Source organism: Apium graveolens, chromosome 5, assembly GCF_009905375.1.
Source record: "Apium graveolens cultivar Ventura chromosome 5, ASM990537v1, whole genome shotgun sequence".
In the NCBI taxonomy this organism is placed as follows: Eukaryota; Viridiplantae; Streptophyta; class Magnoliopsida; order Apiales; family Apiaceae; genus Apium; species Apium graveolens.
Window position 1 is genome coordinate 44,517,490 of NC_133651.1, and position 22,032 is coordinate 44,539,521.

The window sequence follows — 22,032 nt, forward strand, 5'->3', positions numbered from 1 at the left end:
CAAGTGATTTAATAAATGTTCTACAAGTAAATATTTGACTAAAAGACATGCTCTCGAAATAAATGATACATGGTGTCAAGGTGCCTTGCCGTAGACTGTTCCACAGAGTTGTTGCATATGAAGTTTTGTTTCTCATCATAATAAGAAATCAATCTTCTTCCATGAAGTTGACAACTTCTTGATATGCTTCTCTTGTCACTTAAGTTGACAGCTTCAGAGATGCTTGTCATGTCTTTCTTACAACTTGCGTAATCTATATCTATATAGACAAACATGTTAAGTATAATATCTCTAGGGTACTTTACTCCAAGAGTTGATAGTCCCTTAAGATATCTAATAATCTTGTTAATAACTATAAGATTGGATTCTGTAGGATCTACTTAGAACCTTGCACTTTGTGTAATATCTGGGATATTTCGTTTAATTATTTTCTCTAATAAAAAAATATTCTGTATGTTATGTATATATTCTGTGAATTATTTGTTAAGTGGTATATGTGTTTGGGTGATTAGAAATAATATAAATTAACTATTTTAATTTTTATAAGTCCAAATTAAAATTTAGATAATTGTCATATCTTTATAATAAATTTTTATATTGATTTATGATTTTATAGGAAATTAATGGATTTAATAAATTCTTTTTCGGAGTATTTATAAACTATTTTATATAATCGGGAACCAGCCAACTTCACCCTTTTTACGTTTTTATAACTCGAAATTTTTCCGAAAACTCCTTCCTAACCTAATTGCAATATTACGAGCATTTTCCATATTTTGACTTTTTCGATCTGGAGTACGGTTTGTCCTGTGCGGGTCCTGGCGTAATATTTTTGATACAAAATTTGTTTCGATAAATTAATAAAACTCGTATTTTCGATAAATGTGATCTTTTTATTAAACTATTATAATTATCACCTCGTAATACGTGTAACCAGGCGCTGAGACCAAGATCGCAGTACAAATTGTACAGATTTGGATAATTATCTCGAAAACCGGTACCGTTTGGATCTGTTTTTATAAATAAACGTACTATTTTATATCCAGAATGATCCAAGGGGGTACTAATTTTCTGTAAATTTAAATAGCCCTTACCGTATTTTATTTTGTACAGAAAATCATTTGCAGCCAGTAATAATATAATTTTACAGAGAAAATACCTATATTCATAAAAATTTATGAGAATGAAACCAACAATTCAAGCTGTTAGTGACTTCTGTTTGGAAAGCTCTGGTAACCAAAACGAAGGATTTGGAGTGTACTTTTAGATTCCAGGACTCGTTTTACTGCAGAAATCAAGGTTTAATTTCTATATTTTTATTTATTTTCGAATTATTTTGATTAAAATTATGAATTTTTGTTTGGATGATTGGTTGGATGATTTGATGATTACATGTTGTAGAGCTTTTCTTCCTGATAATTTTGATATATTATATGACTGATTTGGAGTTCAATAACATGTTCAAAATTTGGTTTAATTCTCGAATTTCAAAATTAGGGTTTATAACCCGTATGAATGTTCTTAATTGAAATTTGGGCCTTTTTGTTCTAGAGGTTATTAGATGTTTTTGTTGATTGTATCGTGTTCCTTGTTGAATTTGCAATCGATTCATGTATATTACAATAACTGACGATTCCTGGTTTGCTCGAATCGAAGCAAACAAAGTTCGCTGGAACCGGCGAACTTCTCGGCCAATTTCCGGCCAACTCTGGTGTTATTAGACTGATTTGATTGTGGGGTTATGTTCCTGGTGTGTAGTAGATGATATCTGGAGGTGGTGGTGGTGTGAGGATGCCGGAATCGTCTTCTCCGGCGAGACAGGGGAATTTTCCGGCGAGGGGTTGAAAAATTGTAGTTTAGTCCCTGGAATTTTAGGGACGATGAAGTTTAGTCCCTGTAGTTTCCAAAAGTTTCAAAAATAGGATTCCTGTTTTGAAAATATTTAAAAATCATATTTTCTATTTATTTTAATTACATAAATTCGTTTTTAATTATTAAAAATTCTAAAAATTATTATTTTAATTCCAAAAATTATTTTATTTCAAAAATAAATCTGAATTAACTAGTTAATTAATTTTAGTTAATAATTAATTAGTTAAATGGTCAATTAATTCGAAAATTAAATGATTAATTGGTTTAATTAATTATTATTTGATTTTAATTAATTATTTAATTAGATTTAATTATTATTTCTGATTTAAAAATTCCGAAAAATAGTTTCGTGCTTTAAAATATTATTCTAAATTGTTTTCAAGGCTCGATAATTATTATAAAATTATTTTGAAGCTAGAATCGGCTAACCGAACCCTGTTTATTGTTTCAAAAATGGTTCAACGGCCCATTTAAATTCCGAAAAATGTTTTAAAATTCATATTAAATATCTGAAAAATCTTTTTAACATCAACCCTTCTTTGAAAAGTATTTCCAATCCAACATCTTACGTGTTATGTTTTATATGTGCATTGATTAACGTGTTAAATGCGTATGTGTTCGTTATATGACTGTTTTAGTCGTATCTTTCAATCCGTAAATCGGATTTGGGTAAAATGAAGGGTAGATTGAAGCATATACCGAATAGAATCATATGAGTTGAGTATTGATAGATAATTATGATATATGAGCAGAAGAGGCAAGGTGTAGGAAAGGGAAACAAGTAGTCAAGGAGTAGGAGATTGTGATTGGAGGTTAGGGAAGTATAGCAAGCTAATACCAGGCAAGTGTTCTGAACTTTCTCGAGATATATTGTAAATAGCTGATAGTTCTGTCTTATATTGCAAGTGCTTTGAAGCTCCGAACCCTAAATCTTGATTTCAGCTATTGATCTTTGAACCCGTAAACCTTATTCTTTCTGAACCATTGATTACTGAATACCCGAATACGAACCACAAATATATGATACTGTTCCACAAATATATACAAACTAAATACCGACCACTGAACCAAGATTTGCTTATATACTCAAACCATTATACCTTATACATTCACTACAAGAAAACTATATTTTTCCAATAGAATTTACCAACATTATAAATTTTGTCATTAATTATTGACAAAATACCAACCAAAAAAAATTCGTCGTTAATTATCAACAAAATACCAACCATCTTAAAAGTTCAAAAAAGTCAACAATTTAACAACGATGTGCCAACGATTTAGCAACACCTTATTACCAATGGAACACATGGGTTAGCAAAATTTTGGCGCTAAAATTTCTCACCAAAATTACCAACAAATGACTAACGTTATTTTAACGAAATTTTTTTAACTGTTAACTAACAGATTACCAACATTTTTAGATAGAATACTAACAAATTAGTGACAAGAATTTACTAACAAATTCAACCCATTGTTAATTATCATTAGCATTCCATAATTATTTCTTAATTATTTTAATTACAGTTATTATAGAATAAAATTAGTTATTAGTTGGTTCAGATTCTTTAAAGGCTTATTTTTTATTGTACAGTTAATATTAATTTTTATACAATATCTAATTATTTTAATTAGTTATTATAATATATACTTCTATTAAAAATAAATTTACCTTCAGACATTCTTTTTATAGTATATGATAGCATTGCCTGTACAGTTTTGTTATGATAAGTTTATTAATCGCATATTTTAATGTTGATCAAATTTTAAAAGTGAAAATAAAATAAATTTGTTTGCCTTTACAAATGGCACGTGGCTAAGTCAAACCAAATTTAAAATTAAGAAAGCTAACTAATCTAATCTTTTATTCAGTTGACACATGTTATCCCGATGACTACGTCAATTTGTAGTACAAAAACAGAAGAACCGGCTTATCAAGTTAATAATCCTTATCTCCCAAAAAATATTAAACTTAAAAATAGGAAGATAGTTAACTTTAGCACACTATAAAAGTAATTGTTATCTATAGCATTAGCTTGAAACTCCAAACTTTATCGGTAACTTAAATAATCATAATCAGCTTGACGCTTATACTGCAAGCTCTTTGTACTCACAATTTTCATACTGGTGCATGGTTTGGTATGGTTTGTTATGAGAAACATCCTAAACCAGGTATGTCAATTAAATTATGATATGTAGTGGTACCTAATTACATATTTGCATATTTAAATTATGACCGTAACAAATATTTGCATATTTGCTCCTAGTTACTTTATCAGATTTTAATCAAAAGAAGTGAGACGTGATCAAGAATTGAGACACGTACCATACAAGGAGGACCACACTAACAAGAGAGGTACATTCATTTTATTGTAAGATGTGACTAATGCACCATTTTATTCTATATTTGTGATTTCACATGGTGTAAAATCTTGACTTTGGAGATTTTGTAAATTTTAATAACTAAAATTAATTTTTTGTTTGTTTTTTGAATTTATCTTTTATTTTTTACAATATTAACAAATAAATAATAGCATTGCTTAACTTGATATCTAAATATGACATCTAAGATAATAATATAGATTTAATGACATAGATTTTATAATCACAAAAGATTGTAACTTCTTAGGTAGTAATATTTTACATTCCTTTGTATCTTAAAATTTTATATGCTATCTTGTTATCAAATGTTAGACATTTCAAATTATTTTTATTAATTTAAATAATTATCTTTATCATGTAAAATTTAGAGAGTTTTTTGACGTCACCCTTTTATGAAGTTCCCTTCATTTTTTATGATTCCTTACGTGATAAATGTCAACCATATTTGCTCCATTTTTCTGACAATAGACTACTAGTTATATTTGATTTCTGTTGGCTTTTGTTTATTTTGTTTTACATAATTTATAGTATATTACATCAACATTACTTGAATATTAAAGTAGAATTTATTCAGATGGTGCTCCTCATCTTTCTTTTAATTTCAGCCACTAGATCTTCTCGTTTAGATTTTGTATAAGAAGTTAATTGAATGTAATGAGTTTCGTATATTTTTACAACTTATATACGAATAAAAAGGATCATTTTTGTTACCGACTATGTGCACTTTGTTTTCTATTTTTATATTTTGTCCCCTTTTACTAACTTTTTTGGTACACACTAATATGTTGGTATAAAATATATACAAATTTGACAAATATTTTTTTTGTATAGGTACGAATAATATGGATTGTGACTGATCATGGATGTATCAAAAGAAAGACGTTGATGGTTATCTAAACCCTAAATTTATTGATGGCTTAAAAGAGTTCATGAAATATGTCAAATCTCGACCGTCATCGATGAATGGAACAAAATTCAATGTCCTTGTTTTACGTGTAAGAATCGTAAATTATGGGATGCAGATACAGTGGAATTACATCTTTTAAGAAAAGGATTTTTAGAAGATTACTACGTTTGGGATCGACATGGAGAGCCATATATTATTAGAGAAAATGCTTCATCGACTCATACAAATATTTCAAGTGATGGGGAAAGAAATAATTCTATGTATAATATGGTGATGGATGCAGCTGGTCCAAACTTCGATCCACACTGCTCAGAAGAAATGCCAAATTCAGAAGCACAAAAATTGTACGATATGTTGAAATCTTCTGAATGAGAGCTATATGATGGTTGTGAAACTTCTCAGTTATCAGCTATGGCTCAAATATTAAGCTTGAAATCTGAGCATCATTGGTCGGAGGCTTGTTATGATCAGACATCAAAATTTTTTAAATGTATCTTGCCTCGAGATAATACATTTCTTGATAGTTTTTATAGTACGAAGAAACATATGGAAGGACTAGGTCTTCCCTCTGAGCATATTGATTGTTGTGTTAATGGGTGTATGATATACTGGGGTGAAGATAAGAATATGGAATCGTGCAAATTTTGTTCGCAGTTAAGGTATAAATTTAAAATGTATGGATCTACTGGAGAGAGAAAACAGGTGCCTGCTAAAAAATGATATATTTTCCATTAGCTCTGAGGCTGCAAAGATTGTATGCTTCGACTGCCACCGCATCTCATATGAGATGGCATGCCGAACACCAACAAGAAGATGATGTGATGTGTCATTGTTCAGACTCCGAAGAATGGAAGCAATTTGATCGAGTACACTCTTCATTTTCTTCAGAAATAAGAAATGTGAGACTTGGGCTTTCTACTGATGGCTTTCAACCGTTTGGTCAATCCGGTAAGCAATATTCTTCTTGGCCGATTATTTTGACTCTGTATAACTTGCCTCCGTGGATGTGTTTAAAAGAACCATACATGTTTTTGTCTATTCTCATGCCTGGACCAAAAAATCTAAAACAAAAGATAGATGTTTTCCTTCAACCTTTAATTGCAGAGTTAAAAATGTTGTGGGAAGTTGGAATTGAGACATGGGATGTTTCGTTGAAACAAAATTTTCGAATGCGAGCTGCACTGCTTTGGACAATTAGTGATTTTCCTACTTATTCGATATTGTCTGGATGGAAAACTGTTGGCCATTTAGTTTGCCCTCATTGTGCTCATGATTCTGATGCGTTTAATCTGTCACATGGTGGAAAAATAACATGGTTTGATAATCACCGGAAATTTCTACCACTCATGCATCCATTTCGGAAGAATAAGAATTGGTTTACTAAAGGAAAGACAGAATCTAAATCTGCACCACCGACACGATCAGGTGAAGATGTTTTACAAGAAATTGAGTCATTTGGATTGATGAAAATTACTGATCTGCGAAGTGATGAACATAATGCTAAAATAATCAAGGCTCATAATTGTGGATGGAAGAAGCGAAACATCTTTTGGGATTTGCCATATTAGAAAACTTTATCAATTAGACATAATCTTGATGTTATGCACATTGAGAAAAATGTGTTTGAGAATATTTTTAACATAATTATGGCTATTGAAGGTAAAACAAAAGATAACTCCAAGGCAAGAGATGATATTGCACTCATTTGTCAAAGGCCAGAGTTAGCATTTGATGAATCGACAAAGAAGTATCCAAAACCATGTTATAGCTTAGACAAGAAAAGTAAAGAAGTGGTATGCCAATGGTTACAAGATCTTAGATTCCCGGATGGATACGTATCAAATATGGGACGTTGTATCGATATACGAAAATATAAGTTATTTGGAATGAAGAGTCATGACTGCCATGTGTTTATGCAACGACTTCTCCCTATTGCTTTTCGTGAATTTCTTCTTACAAATGTTTGGGAAGCTGTGACTGAATTGAGTCTTTTTTTCAGAGATCTCACTTCGGCCACTCTGAGAGTTAGTGATATGCAAAGACTCCAAAAACAAATTCCTGTTATACTTTGCAAGTTGGAGCGCATATTCCCTCCTGCACTATTTGACTCAATGGAACACCTTGTGGTACATTTAGCATATGAGGCACAAATTGCAGGCCCTGTACAGTATCGGTGGATGTATCCATTTGAACGATTTTTGCGCCACTTGAAAAAAAATGTGAAAAATAAAGCTCGAGTGGAGGGATCAATATGTAATGCATTTCTAGTTGAAGAGTCTACAACTTTTTGTTCACACTATTTTGAACAACACATCCCCACAAGATATCGAAAAGTTCCTAGAAATGATTCAGTTGGAGATGACCAGAAATCCGAGGTAAGTATTTCTATATTTTCACATCCATCTCGAGCACATGGGATCGTTAAAACTCGTTATCTCGATGATAGAGAGTACGCCGCAGCCCATAATTTTGTCTTGTTTAATTGTTCAGAAGTTGCACCATTTACACAGTAAGTGACAATTTTGTTCAGTTGAATATCCGTATATTTATACTCTTAATTAATTGATTATTAGTGTAATGTGTTCATTTATTTGCATGTCTAAAAGCAGGATCTTTATAGATCGACTTCGAGAACATAATTCCAATATTGATGGTGCTGGTGTTGATAAGTGCTTGGAGAAGGATTTTGCTTCGTGGTTTAAGAATTACGTAAGTTCATTATTTAATGTAATAAATAAATATCTGTTATTATTTAATATTTATTTAAATTATAATCCTGCCATTGATTTCAGGCTCAAGATGCATCTTTAGTTTCAAATGAATTTATTTGAGACATTGCATCAGGACCTCTTCGCTCAGTTCGATCAGTACCAATCTACTATGTAAATGGATTTAAATTCCATACACGAAAGTATGGTTCCAACAGGTCAACATTTAACAGTGGAGTATGTATCAAAGGATCCAATTGCAGTGAGACATCTAATGATTATTTTGGAATAATAGAAGAGATATTGATCATCGAGTATCCTCGTCTTCCGATAAAAAAACTGCTTTATTTAAGTGTGATTGGTTTGATCCGAGATCTAATGTTGGGACTAAAATTCATGGACGCTACAACATAGTTGAAGTGAATCAAAAAAAGAAGTTAAACTTGTACGAGCCATTCATTTTAGCAATGCAGACTGTTCAAGTATATTTTTGTAATTATCTGAGCCTTAAACGAGATAAGAAAGATTGGTTGGTCGTATGCAAAGTCAAAGCACGTTCCCTTATTGAATTGCCTCAGGTGCCAGAATTACAGCAAGAGGCCTTTCAAGATGATGCACCTGCACATTCAAATTTAATTAGCAGTGAAGATGTTCCGACACATCTCAATGATAAAGGTGTTAGAATAGATTTGGATGACGGAGAAGAAACCTCAGAAGAAGAAATAATAATTGAATCTGAAGAAGACGAAGCTCTGGAAACAGACGATAGTGGTGATTGTGATGATTTTGACAATTAATCAAGTCCTTTTGTATTGTTTTCAATTTTTAAATTTTTATGGTCCGCAGATTATTATTTCAACTTAGTTTTATGTAATATAAATTTATATATTTATTATAATTTAAATTGATCGAAAAAAAATTTATTATTGAGCTCGATTCAAAAGATCCAGTTCTATCCGAATATTAATGTATTTATACATGTTTCAACGTGTTAGTTATTTTGAAAAATTTATCTAATTAAAATACACAATTATGAAATTTAATTTAAAAATAAACAAATGTAGCCAACAAACTAAAATGAAAATAACTACCTACTTGTGAACAAATGTACATGTATAGTTTATTAACATTATGATGATTTCTTTGACACGTTGGTGCCGCTTACCACCTTTTTGTTCAATTTTTTAACTCATATTATAAAACACTCCATACTTCAAATAAATTGTATTTTTAAAAGAATTTAAATTACCAATTATAGTTATCTTATCTTAATAAATAAGTTTAAATGTGTTTAATAAAAAAATTAGCATGTTTTTTTAAAAAATTTAGTGGGTATTGTTATTATATTTGTCACCTTAATTTAGAGCTTGATATTTACTAGGCAATCTGATTTTATTAATATACAAATAATTAAAAATAAGTTAATTTTAAGAATTCACATTTTGTATTGAAAAATGTTTGAATCAGTTTTTTTAGTACGACGTGCAAGTTGCAGTAACAAAATAGTGGGCAAAGTATAAGGGCGGGCAAATGTGCAGAGTATAGGACCGTGCTTAATTTTATTATATTAGGGAAATGGGCGGGGCTATCATTCAAGTGATAAGTTCATCTCCCTCCATCAGGTACTCTCTCTCTGTTTTCGATTCTCTATTTTAATTCTCAAATTCGTGGGCAGTCTCTCAATTCCTATTTCAGTTACTATATAAACTAATTTGTTTGAAGTAATTTTGTGATGTATTCTGGTATTTATTCAGATTAGAGACAGATGTATTTAGCTAGTAGCTCTAGTTTCATCTCTAAAAATTTATGAGTCTTACTACTTTATGAGTTTTAGTTACAAATACATTTACATGTCATGTTTAGTTGGATCACAGGAAGGGAAATCGGGTCATAACTCATATATTTCAATAGCTCTTGATTATATATATTTACTACTGTGCTCTTGATTATATATATTTACTGACAACCCAAACAATTTGTTATGGTAAAGTTCAGTTTTTCATATTATGTACATCCAATTGTTAATAATGGATGTGCAACATTATCTTTGAGTATTAACTAGTTAGGTGTACTATGACATCTAATTTATTTTGTACTATGTTCATACTTCACATAGGATGTCAGTTTGATACAAGAATTGACTACCTTCAAATTGGCCTGGAGATAAAAATGCTTTGTGCGCTATATGCCTAAAATTCCAAAGTGTATACATTACATTGAATTTTTTTTGTGTTCTCATAGATAAAAATGAGCAGCTTTCCAAATTCTTCAAATAGCACTACTGAACATGATAGTTCCAGGGAAGAAACACTGGTGCGTACTGTGAATGTTTGGGAAGTTGGATCAGTGCATTCAGATGGACGTCTGCAAGTGGAAGTGATTAAAGGAGTGTATGTTTTATTTCTTAAGTATAATTTTGAACTACTTGTGAATTTTTAGTATTTGCTGCTTCGGTATATTTATATTTTTTTAAATCTTTTTTAGGTTAGAACCATCAAATCAATGTTCTCACAAGATTACCGACATTATGTATGAAAGACTTGAACCTACAAGGTTCACCTGGAAGAAAGTGTCTGCTGAAACCAAACAATTTTACTTTGAGGAGTTCAAGGTTTTATTTCCTTTATATGCATGTACCTACATAAATGTATTTTTATACTCAGGATTCTTAATTTACATGAATAATTTGGACCATTAAAAAGTCTATGTTATATGGAATTATTCAAATTTGTAGAAATGGTTTGTTTGGAGACAAGAAGACAATCTGGTGTATAGAGCATGGTTCAAAAGCGCTTCAAGACGTTATTCTACTACTTGTTGTGAAGCGCGTACTCTATGGGAAAATAATAGCAAACCAAAAATAAAATTGGTAACGATGTGTGGCTGAGCTGGGTTGAATACTGGAAAACCCTGGAGTTCCAGAAGAAATCTGCTATACATAAAAACAATCGTCGGAGTGGAGCTGACAAAGCCCCTCCCACACACACAGGTGGTTCTGCTTCTGGTAGAGTGCATACAGCTCATCTGGTAAGGAATTTTGATTTAATTTAGTATGCATTTTTGACTAAATTATAAAATTGTGTGTTGTTTTTATTAATATTATATTTTTATTACACGCAGAAAAAGAAATATAATAGAGATCCCACTTCCTTTGAGGTGTATGAGCATATTCATACCAGAAAAAATTACAAGAAGACATATATTGATGAGAAAAGTCAAAAAGTATCTGTAAGTGTATATCAAATCATCTGTACATTCTTGTATAGCTTATTATCTCATTTATACTCAACCTTGGAGGTGCACACATGATTACATTGATTTTAGAATCTGTTGCTTTATCAGTTCGTCGGCCTCGTACTTTAACAATATCAATTCTAATATATTGTACTATACAAAAACTCGTCTGTTATGTTCAAAAAATTTACCTGGTTCACTAATATGTTTTCAAATTAAAATACAAATGCAAGCTTTCTATTAGGTAAATTTAGTGCTAGGATTGTCAGACTTGTGTGGGTACAACATTTGTAACCATGCCATGAATACTAGTTAGCTTTATAAATTCTTTGTTATGGTACTTAATTTCTCTTGTAATTAAGATTTTTAATATGCTTAGTTTTGATGTACGTTCAACTTTAACATCAATGACTTGACGTCCTAAAGATCTTTCAGATGCTGCAAACAAAGAAATTCAGGGATATATATTTAACACTGCAATAACTTTATATGATCCAACTCTGATGTAGTATTTTACATATATAATCTCCAAATTTTATTATAGAGTTTTGAGTATAAACGCAGTTCCAATTTTGTTTGGAATCTTTTTTATGAACTTGGAGGCTTGCATAATAATTGTGATTTCATTTATTTTGATATGTCTTTATATCTCTTATGCAGGAATTATGTGAATCTTTGTGAGCTGTTAACTCAAGAATCTCAACCTATTGATCCAAATAAAGTGTTCTATCAAGCAGTTGGAGGTCATAACCAAAAGAACATAGTGTATGGTCTTGGTTCATCCCAGAATTTATTCTATGCTCCAGGAAGTAGTAGCAATGCAGCCTCTATTAATTTTAGCTCCGAACATAACACTCAAGAAGATTATTAGAAGTTGCAAGCTGAGTTGCAAGAGATGAAGGGTCAAATGGAAGAGGCTATCAAAGAGGCTGATGAAATGCGGATTAAGGAGGTGAATGAGATGAAGGAGAAAATGAAGGAGACTAACGAGATGAGGATGAGAGAGGTGGATGAGATGAAGAATCAGATGAGACAAATGCAGAGCCAACTAGCTACTGTTTTAGGTCATAGTCAGTAGATTTGTTAAAGCTTTTATGCAGGCAGAAAGTAGATTTCTATTGTTTTAGACAAGCAAGAAGTAGATTTTTCTATTTTCTTAAAGACTACGTATGTAAGTCATTGAAAACTATTATGTTCGATGCATTTGTTTGATTAATGAAATTTGTTAATGCATTTGTTTGAATAATGATTTTTTTATTACTTTTTATTTATTTAATAACAATAATAAAAATAATAATAAAGGTCTTAGTTATTTAAATAAATTTTAAATACTCTGGTTAAACACCAATGAAATTACCGACAAAATTTTAATGATTTTTTTTAAAAAAATAATTGTTTATCCAATTTACAACAAATTTTTAACAGAATAGTAACAAAAATATTGAGAAAATTATTTTGGTCTTTTTTGTTGGTACATTGCCAAAGAAATCGTTGTTGGTATTTCGTTAGTAACTCTGTCATAATTCTGTCATCAAATTCCATTAGTAATTATCAACAATAAATCTGTTTGCTACTTGTTGGCTGGTTGGTCAAACCTATTGTTAGCAATTTGTTGGAAGGTGGTCACTAATTTAGTGACGAAAAGTAATTCTGTTAGGAAAATTTTCCCAACAACGTTTTTAACAACTGTTTTTTTGGTTATAAATTCCGTCAAGATTAGGATTTGCCAACGGAATATCTTGTTTGCCAACAAAAAAATCTGTTACTAAATTTGATTTTTCTTGTAGTGATTGAAAAACCAAATCCTTGTATCCTTGCAACTTTGATTCTTTTGTTATTCGATTCTTTCACCGGCTGATAGCCATTCTTTGGAATTCCTATTTTGTTTCCTTGTGAAGATTGAAACCCATCTCATTATTGAAATATCTCATGTTGATTATAATTCTATTTATTGCTTTACATTGTTTATTCTGTTATTGTGATAGAATTGGATTGTTTTACAAAATTGTGGACCAGATTCATGGTCAGACCAGATTGGTGGTCAAGTTAGGCCAATGTGTGCCTTGGATCCAGTAATTAGAGCAGAGTTGTGTGCCTTCCTCGGGGTTAGTGCGTGACTGATCAGCAGCCTAATTTTGGTTTTTAAAATTAAAATATGATATCCAATTATATATCATTATTCATTGTTCCCTTGATACCATAACTTATAATACTTCATCATTTTATTCTCAGTATTGTCAATGTGACTTGCTAAGCTAGTTAGCTCATTTGTGCGATTTTGCTTATACTCTTTTCCAGTTAAAAAGGAACCTGTTAGTAGCGAGGATCCCCAATCCAGTGCGAGAGCTAGGGGTCCAGGTTGATCGAGATAAGCTAGCAGACGGCTTTTGGAATAGTTTAAGTTTGTGAATTTTGTAATAATAATTAATATTCAGTTGTAAGTTTAAATAGTTGGGATTTGGGCGTTTGTAATATAAGTGTGTGTGTGGCTTGTGTGCATACTTTAACCTGTTGCGATCCATGGTAGTTGGTAAGTAGGGTCATTGCATATTATTATCTTTATTATTGTTATAAGTAGGTTATAAATAATGTGTGTGTGTGTGGACCCCAAACTTCTGACCCGGGTTTGGAGGGCGCCACAGGTTTGGTATCAGAGCTACATGTTATAAGTCACTGACACAAGCCTAGGTTAACGGGAATGGGTAGAGGGTTAGGATTAGAAATAAGGAAGTAGAAGGATAGAACGTCGAGAGGTTGAGTGCAACGGTATAACATGTATTAGTATGATTCGCGTTGTGGTTCGAGATTTTTATTTTGTGATATGATTTCAGATAGCTGCGATGACCGACTCTTTCATCCCGGTACCAGCTGACCACTCAGAGCCCTCAATTGGAGGACCATCTTCAGATCAACGTCCTGTTGCTCCACCAATGTTGGCTATTCTACCCTTAGTTGTGTTGCAGCCCGTACCACTGCAGGCCATTCCACCCCCAGGCATGAGGCCACCTATCAGAGGACCCCCACCTGCTGATTCAGGTTTTACTGGTCACTTAGTTACAGGTGTACCTTTTTAGTTCTCTTCAGTCCTGTTCCACATCATCAGTTTGAGGCTTGCCTTATGGAACAGCGACACCTTCAGGGTCAGATTCAGGAGTTATTGCATATTTCCCGTACCCGAGATATTGGGTGTGGTGAGAGGCGACTCAGAGAGAGGCTTCAGGTGTTTCGGAGAGCAGTTGATGTGAGGATTGTTGAGGCTACTCATGAGGATATCACCCCTGACTTTATTGTGGAGTGAGCTAAGTTGGTTCCAGAGGGGCTTAAGGAGATTGGAGGTCTAGACTTGCAATAAGCCAGAGAGACAGAGGCACAGAGATGGAGATGCTGAGCAGTGCTGTTGTAATTGCTTATTATGTACAGTAGTGTGTAGTATGTATCAGTAGACTTTTGGGTTTTATTTATAGACTAGATCTGCTGACTAGTGAGTAGGTTTGTTGCACCCTTTTGCTTTTACTTCCGAAGCATTTTAACACTTGTACTACCTAAACCTTTGATCTATATATATCAGTACCTTTTTCCTTTCCAGCATTATCATTTACATTACTGCACCTATTTTACTTTAATTTACTTATTGCACCAGTTATACCTCTTGTGATACCATATATCCTACCCCTTTAACTGTTTACATTCTATAAAAAAGCATGCAATTTACTTACTTCAACTGTTACAACTAATTTCAAAAAGAGATATTTCTGTTTTACAAAACCTTTCTTTTATGCAAAGAATTTGATTTAAAGGATAAATAAGTTGTTTGATTCTTTACAGAAAATGCCTCCCAGAAGAAATAATCATTCCAACACCCAAAATGAAGAAACCAACAATAACAACCAAGATAATACCAACCAGAATGCAAACCCAGGACCTATAGACCCAGCAGTAGCCCAGATTCTTCAGATCTTGGCTCAACAAACAGTTCACTTGACTCAACAATAACAAAGACAGACCAATCCCCAGGTAACTTTCAAAACTTTTCAGGCAGTGAACCTACCAGAATTCAAGGGTTCCTTAGATCTAATTGAAGCGAATGTTTGGTTAAAGGAAATAGAGAAATCATTTGCTTTAGTTAAGGTAAAGGAAGAACAGAAGGTTGAGTTTGCAAGTTATTATTTGAAGAATGAGGCCACCTATTGGTGGGAAACTATGAAGACATTGGAAAGTATGTATGTTATTACTTGGGAAAGGTTCAAGGAATTATTTTTAGAAAAATATGTTTCCCAGTTTGTTCAGGATCAGATGGAGTTGAAGTTTTTGGAGCTAAAGCAAGGAAGTATGTCGGTAGCTGATTATGAAAGTAAGTTTGAAGAATTGTCAAGGTATGTGCCATCATATGTAGATACTGACAGGAAGAAAGCCAAGGGATTTCAGCAAGGTTTAAAGCCATGGATTAGAGGGAAGGTAGCCATATTTGAATTGGATACCTATGTAGGAGTTGTACAGAAGGCCATGATTGCAGAAACAGAGAGCGGGATGTCACAAAAAGAGAAGGAAAGTAAGAAGAGGAAGTTTGAAGGGAATGAAGGACAGTCACAATCAGGGAAGTTTCCAAATTTCAAGAAGGGCAAATTTCAACCAGGGAGAAATTTTAATGTCAAGAAACAAAATACAGGCGACGGAGGTCAAGGCAACCGTCCAGTCAAAGTGAACCAGCCGAATCAGTTAAGGCTAACTTTTCCAGATTGTCAGGTATGTGGGAAGAAGCATGGAGGAGTTTGTAATAAGTTGAATGTGGTTTGTTTCAAGTGTAATCAGAAAGGGCACTATTCAAGGGAGTGTCGCAACCAGCCAACAAGAGAGCAAGTGAACAAGGATCAACTTACTCGGAATCCAGCAGTTAAGGGTCCAACCATTGGATTTACATGCTTTAAATGTGGGAAGCCAGGACATATAGCCAGGGATTACAAGACACCATCCCCAATCAGTAATGCATTGAGAATTAGGGGATCTACTGCAGTAATGAATGAGACTCCATGGGCTAGAGTTTTTGATATGTCTGTGAAGGAAGCTATCCAGGTTACTGATGTCATGGCAGGTACGCTTAATGTGAATTCTTTATATGCCAAAGTGTTAATAGATTCGGGGGCAACTCGTTCATTTAATTCTCAAGATTTTTTTAGTAAGATAAATTATCCACTTGAGTATTTAAATGAAATAATGACTATGGAATTAACAAATCAAGAACGTGTATCTATTAATCAAGTTTGTGAAAATTGCGAAATTGAGATTTCTGGTAATAAGTTCTGTGTGGATTTGATACCTTTTAAGCTAGGAGAGTTTGACGTTATCTTAGGAATGGATTGGTTATCTAAGCACGATGCCCAAGATAGATTGTCGAAATAAGAAGGTAATTGTGAAGATGCTAGACGAAAGGATAGTAACGTTTAAGGGCTAGAAGCAAACAAAGAAGTTCTTAACGATGATCCAAGCTAAAATTTTGCTACGACAAGGATGCGAGCATTTCATTGCATATGTAATTAATAGAAGTTAGGAGACAGCAAAACTTAAAGATATTCCGATATTCAATGAATTTCCAGACGTGTTTCTCGATGAGTTACCAGGACTTCCTGTAGACAGAGAAATTGAGTTTGCAATCGATTTAGCACCTGGAACAGAACCAGTAACCAAGGCCCCGTATAGAATGGCATCCGTCGAAATGAAGGAACTAACAAAGCAATTGCAAGAGTTGTTAGAGAAAGGCGTAATCAGACCCAGTGTATCCCCGTAGGGTGCACCAGTGCTATTTGTCAAAAAGAAGGATGGAAGCATGAGGTTGTGCATCGATTATCGAGAGCTCAACAAGCTTACAATCAAGAACAAGTATCCGTTACCTCGAATTAATGATTTATTTGACCAGTTGAAAGGAGTCAAGTACTTCTCCAAGATTGATTTGAGATTGGGATATCACCAACTAAAGATTAAGCCAGAAGATATACCAAAGACAGCTTTCAGAACAAGGTACGGACATTATGAATTTTTAGTAATGTCTTTTGGATTAACCAATGCCCCGACAGCATTTATGGACCTGATAAACAGAATTTTCAAGGAATACTTGGACAAGTTTGTTATTGTATTTATAGATGATATTTTGATTTATTCAAAGACAGAAGAGGATCATGCAGAACATTTGAGGACAACTTTGGAGATTTTGAGGAAGAAAAGGTTATATGCTCAATTCTCGAAGTGTGAGTTTTGGCTAGAGGAAGTTCAGTTCTTAGGACACATAGTCAGTAATTAAGGGATCAAAGTGGACCCAACGAAGATTGAAGCAATTACAAATTGGGAAAGGCCGAAAACACCGACAGAAGTAAGAAGTTTCTTGGGATTAGCGGGATATTATCGGTGATTTATTCACAATTTCTCAAGGATTGCAACACCATTGACAAAGCTTTCACGAAAGAATGAAAATTTTATATGGAACGATAAATGTGAAGAAAGTTTTCAGGAATTGAAGCAAAGATTAATTACGATACCTATTTTGTCACTTCCGGATGACCAAGGGAATTTCGTAATCTATAGCGATGCTTCTCATAAAGGACTAGGATGTGTTCTGATGCAGCACGATAAGGTTATTGCATATGCATCAAGGAAACTGAAACCACACGAATAAAAGTATCCTACTCATGATTTAATGCTAGCAGTCATAGTATTCGCTTTGAAGATCTGGAGACATTATTTATATGGAGAAAAATGCAAGATTTACACAGATCACAAAAGCTTCAAGTACATATTCACATAAAAGGAGCTTAATATGAGACAAAGAAGATGGCTAGAATTAATTAAGGACTACAATTATACAATTAAATACCATCCTGGCAAAGCAAATGTTTTGGCAGACGCATTAAGTCGAAACAAAAAGTTGAATGTGTTATCAGTACTCGAGGAAATATACAAGGAATTTCAGAAATTGGAATTGGAGATCAGAGTTTGCAAGCCTGATGAAGAAAAAATGTATAGTATGACTTTCCAGCCAGAGTTGTTAGAAAATATAAGAAAATGTCAAGAGGAGATAATGGATCAGGACATCAATCGTTTGGTAGGTGAAGAGTTGTGCACACAAAAGAACGATCAAGGTATTCTTAGGTTTTCTTCTAGAATTTGGATTTCACCAGTAACGGAGTTTAAGAATGAAATGTTACAAGAAGCTCATAATTCAAGGTATTCAATCCATCCAGGGAGTACAAAGATGTACAGAGACTTAAAGGAAAATTATTGGTGGCCAGATATGAAGAGGGAGATTGCAGAATGGGTTAGCAGATGTTATACATGTCAGAGAGACAAAGCAGAGCACCAGGGACCAAGTGGATTATTACAGCCATTAGAGATTCCAGAATGGAAGTGGGAGCACATTGCCATATATTTCATAGTCGGATTACTAAGGACAAAAGCCAATCATGATACCATTTGGATTATAGTGGAAAGACTTACCAAGTCAGCTCATTTTTTGCCTATGAATGAAAGATTTTCACTAGACAAGTTGGTCCATATATACCTAAAAGAGATCGTAGCTCGTCATGGAGTTCCTGTGTCTATCGTATCCGATCGAGATCCGAGATTTAATTCGAGATTTTGGAAGAGTTTTCAAGAATATTTAGGAATAAAACTAAATATGATTACGACTTACCATCCACAGACGGACGACCATAGTGAAAGAACAATCCAGACAATTGAAGACATGTTACGTGTTTGTGCTATTAATTTCAAAGGAATTTGGGATGAGCATAATCCCTTGATAAAATTTGCTTACAACAACAGTTATCATACCATTATTGGGATGCCACCCTATGAAGCTCTTTATGGACGCAAATGTCGATCTCCAGTATATTGGGATGAAGTAGGAGAACGCAAAATACTTAGACCTGAATTGGTGTAACAGACGAAGGAAGTTATTGAAGTTATCCAGAAGATTTTAATAGCAGCACAAGACTGTCAAAGGAAGTATGCAGATCAATCAAGGAAAGATATGGAATTCGAAGAAGGAAACCTAGTATTGCTGAAAGTGTCATCGTGGAAGGGATTGACAAGATTTGGGATGAAAGGAAAACTGAGCCCTGGATATGTCGGACCTTTTGAGATTCTAAAACGTGTTGGCAAAGTAGCTTATGAATTGGCGTTACCCCCGCACATGGAGCACATTAACAATGTTTTTCACGTATGGATGCTTAAGAAGTACAATCCAGACTCTAGGCATGTAATTGAATATGAGCCAATAGAACTCCAAGCAGATTTGTCATATGTAGAGAATTCGGTAGAGATTCTAGAAGAAAGAGAGAAAGTGTTAAGAAATAAAGTGGTAAAGTTAGTAAGAGTATTATGGAGAAACCCAAAGGTTGAAGAGTCAACCTGAGAGTTAGAAAGTGATATGAAAGAAAAGTACCCTCATTTATTTTCTTAGGAGATTCTGAGGACAGAATTCTTTAAAGGAGGGAAGGATGTAATATCTGGGATATATCGTTTAATTATTTTTGCTAATAAATAAATATTCTGTATGTTCTGTATTTATTCTGTGAATTATTTGTTAAGTGGTATATGTGTTTAGGTGATTAGAAATAATATAAATTGAGTATTTTAATTTTTATATGTACAAAATAAAATATAGATAATTTTCATATCTTTCTATTTATTTTTATGTTGATTTATGATTTTATAGGAAATTTATGGATTTAATAAATTCTTTTTTCGAGTATTTATAAACTATTTTATATAATCGGGAACCAGCCGACTTCACCCGTTTTTACGATTTTATAATCCGAAACTTTTCCGAAAACTCCTTCCTAACCTAATTGCAATATTTTGAGCATTTTCCATGTTTTAACTTTTTCGATCCGGCGTACAGTTTTTCCTGTGCGGGTCCCGGCGCAATATTTTCGGTACAAAATTCATTTCGATAAATCAATAAAACTCGTATTTTCGATAAACATGATCTTTTTATTAAACTATTATAATTATCACCTCGTAATACGTGTAACCAGGCGCTGAGACCAAGACCGCAGTACAAATTGTACATATTTGGATAATTATCTCGAAAACCGGTACCGTTTGGAAATGTTTTTATAAATAAATGTACTATTTTATATCCGGAATGATCCGACGGGGTACTAATTTTCCGTAAAATATAAATAGCCCTTACCGTACTTTATTTTGTACAGAAAATCATTTGCAGCCAGTAATTATATAATTTTACAAAGAAAATACTTATATTCATAAAATTTTCTGAGAATCAAACCAACAATTCAAGGTGTTAGTGACTTCTGTTTGGAAAGCTCTGGTAACCAAAACGAAGGATTTGGAGTGTACTTTCAAAATCCAGGACTCGTTTTACTGCAGAAATCAAGGTTTAATTTCTATATTTTTAATTATTTTCGAATTATTTTGATTAAAATTATGAATTTTTGTTCGGATGATTGTTTGGATGATTTGATGATTGCATGTTGTAGAGCTTTTCTTCCTGATGATTTTGATATATTATATGACTGATTTGGAGTTCAATAACATGTTCAAAATTAGGTTTAATTCTCGAATTTCAAAATTAGGGTTTATAACCCATATGAATGTTCTTAATTGATATTTAGGCCTTTTTGTTCTAGGGGTTATTAGATATTTTTGTTGATTGTATCGTGTTCCTTGTTGAATTTGCAATCGATTCATGTATATTACAACAACTGACGATTCCTGGTTTGCTCGAATCGAAGCAAACAAAGCTCGCCGTAACCGGCGAACTTCTCGGCCAATTTTCGACCAACTCTGGTGTTATTAGACTGATTTGATTGTTGGGTTATGTTCCTGATGAGTAGTAGATGATATCTGGAGGTGGTAGTGGTGTGAGGATGCCGAAATCGTCTTCTCCGGCGAGACATGGGAATTTTCCGGTGAGGGGTTGAAAAATTGCAGTTTAGTCTCTGAACTTTTGGGGACGATGAAGTATACTCCCTGTAGTTTCCAGAAGTTTCAAAATAAGATTCTTGTTTTGAAAATATTTAAATATCATATTTTCTATTTTTTTAATTACAGAAATTCGGTTTTCATTATTAAAAATTCTTAAAATTATTATTTTAATTCCAAAAAATTTTTTTAATTCAAAAACAAATCTGAATTAACAAGTTAATTAATTTTAGTTAATAATTAATTAGTTAACTAATAAATTAATTTAAAAATTAAGTGATTAAGTGATTTAATTAATTATTAATTAATTAATAATTAATTATTTAATTAGATTTAATTATTATTTCTGATTTAAAAATCCCGAAAAATAGTTTCGATCTTTAAAATATTATTCTAAATTGTTTTCAAGGCTCGATAATTATTATAAAATTATTTTGAAGCCAGAATCGGCCAACCGAACCCTGTTTATTATTTCAAAAATGGTTCAACGGCCCAGTTAAATTCCGAAAAATGTTTTAAAATTCATATTAAATATCTGAAAAATCTTTTTAACATCAAACCTTCTTTGAAAAGTATTTCCAATCCAACATCTTACGTGTTATGTTTTATATGTGTATTGATTAACGTGTTAAATGTGTATGTGTTCGTTATATGACTGTTTCAGTCGTATCTTTCAATCCGTAAATCGGATTTGGGTAAAATGAAGGGTAGATTGAAGCATATACCGAATAGAATCATATGAGTTGAGTATTGATAGATAATTATGATATGTGAGCAAAAGAGGCAAGGTGTAGGAAAGGGAAGCAAGTAGTCAAGGAGTAGGAGGTTGTGATTGGAAGTTAGGGAAGTATAGCAAGCTAATACCGGGCAAGTGTTCTGAACTTTCTCGAGATATATTATAAATAGCTGATAGTTCTGTCTTATATTGCAAGTGCTTTGAAGCACCGAACCCTAAATCTTGATTCCAGTTATTGATCTTTGAACCCGTAAACC

At 32.8% G+C, this 22,032-nt stretch overlaps 1 pseudogene; it reads left to right on the forward strand.

Moving 5' to 3' along the window:
* The first annotated feature begins 5,877 nt into the window (after positions 1–5,877).
* Positions 5,878–8,700, forward strand: LOC141660022 (uncharacterized; annotated as a pseudogene).
* The last annotated feature ends 13,332 nt before the right edge of the window (positions 8,701–22,032 follow it).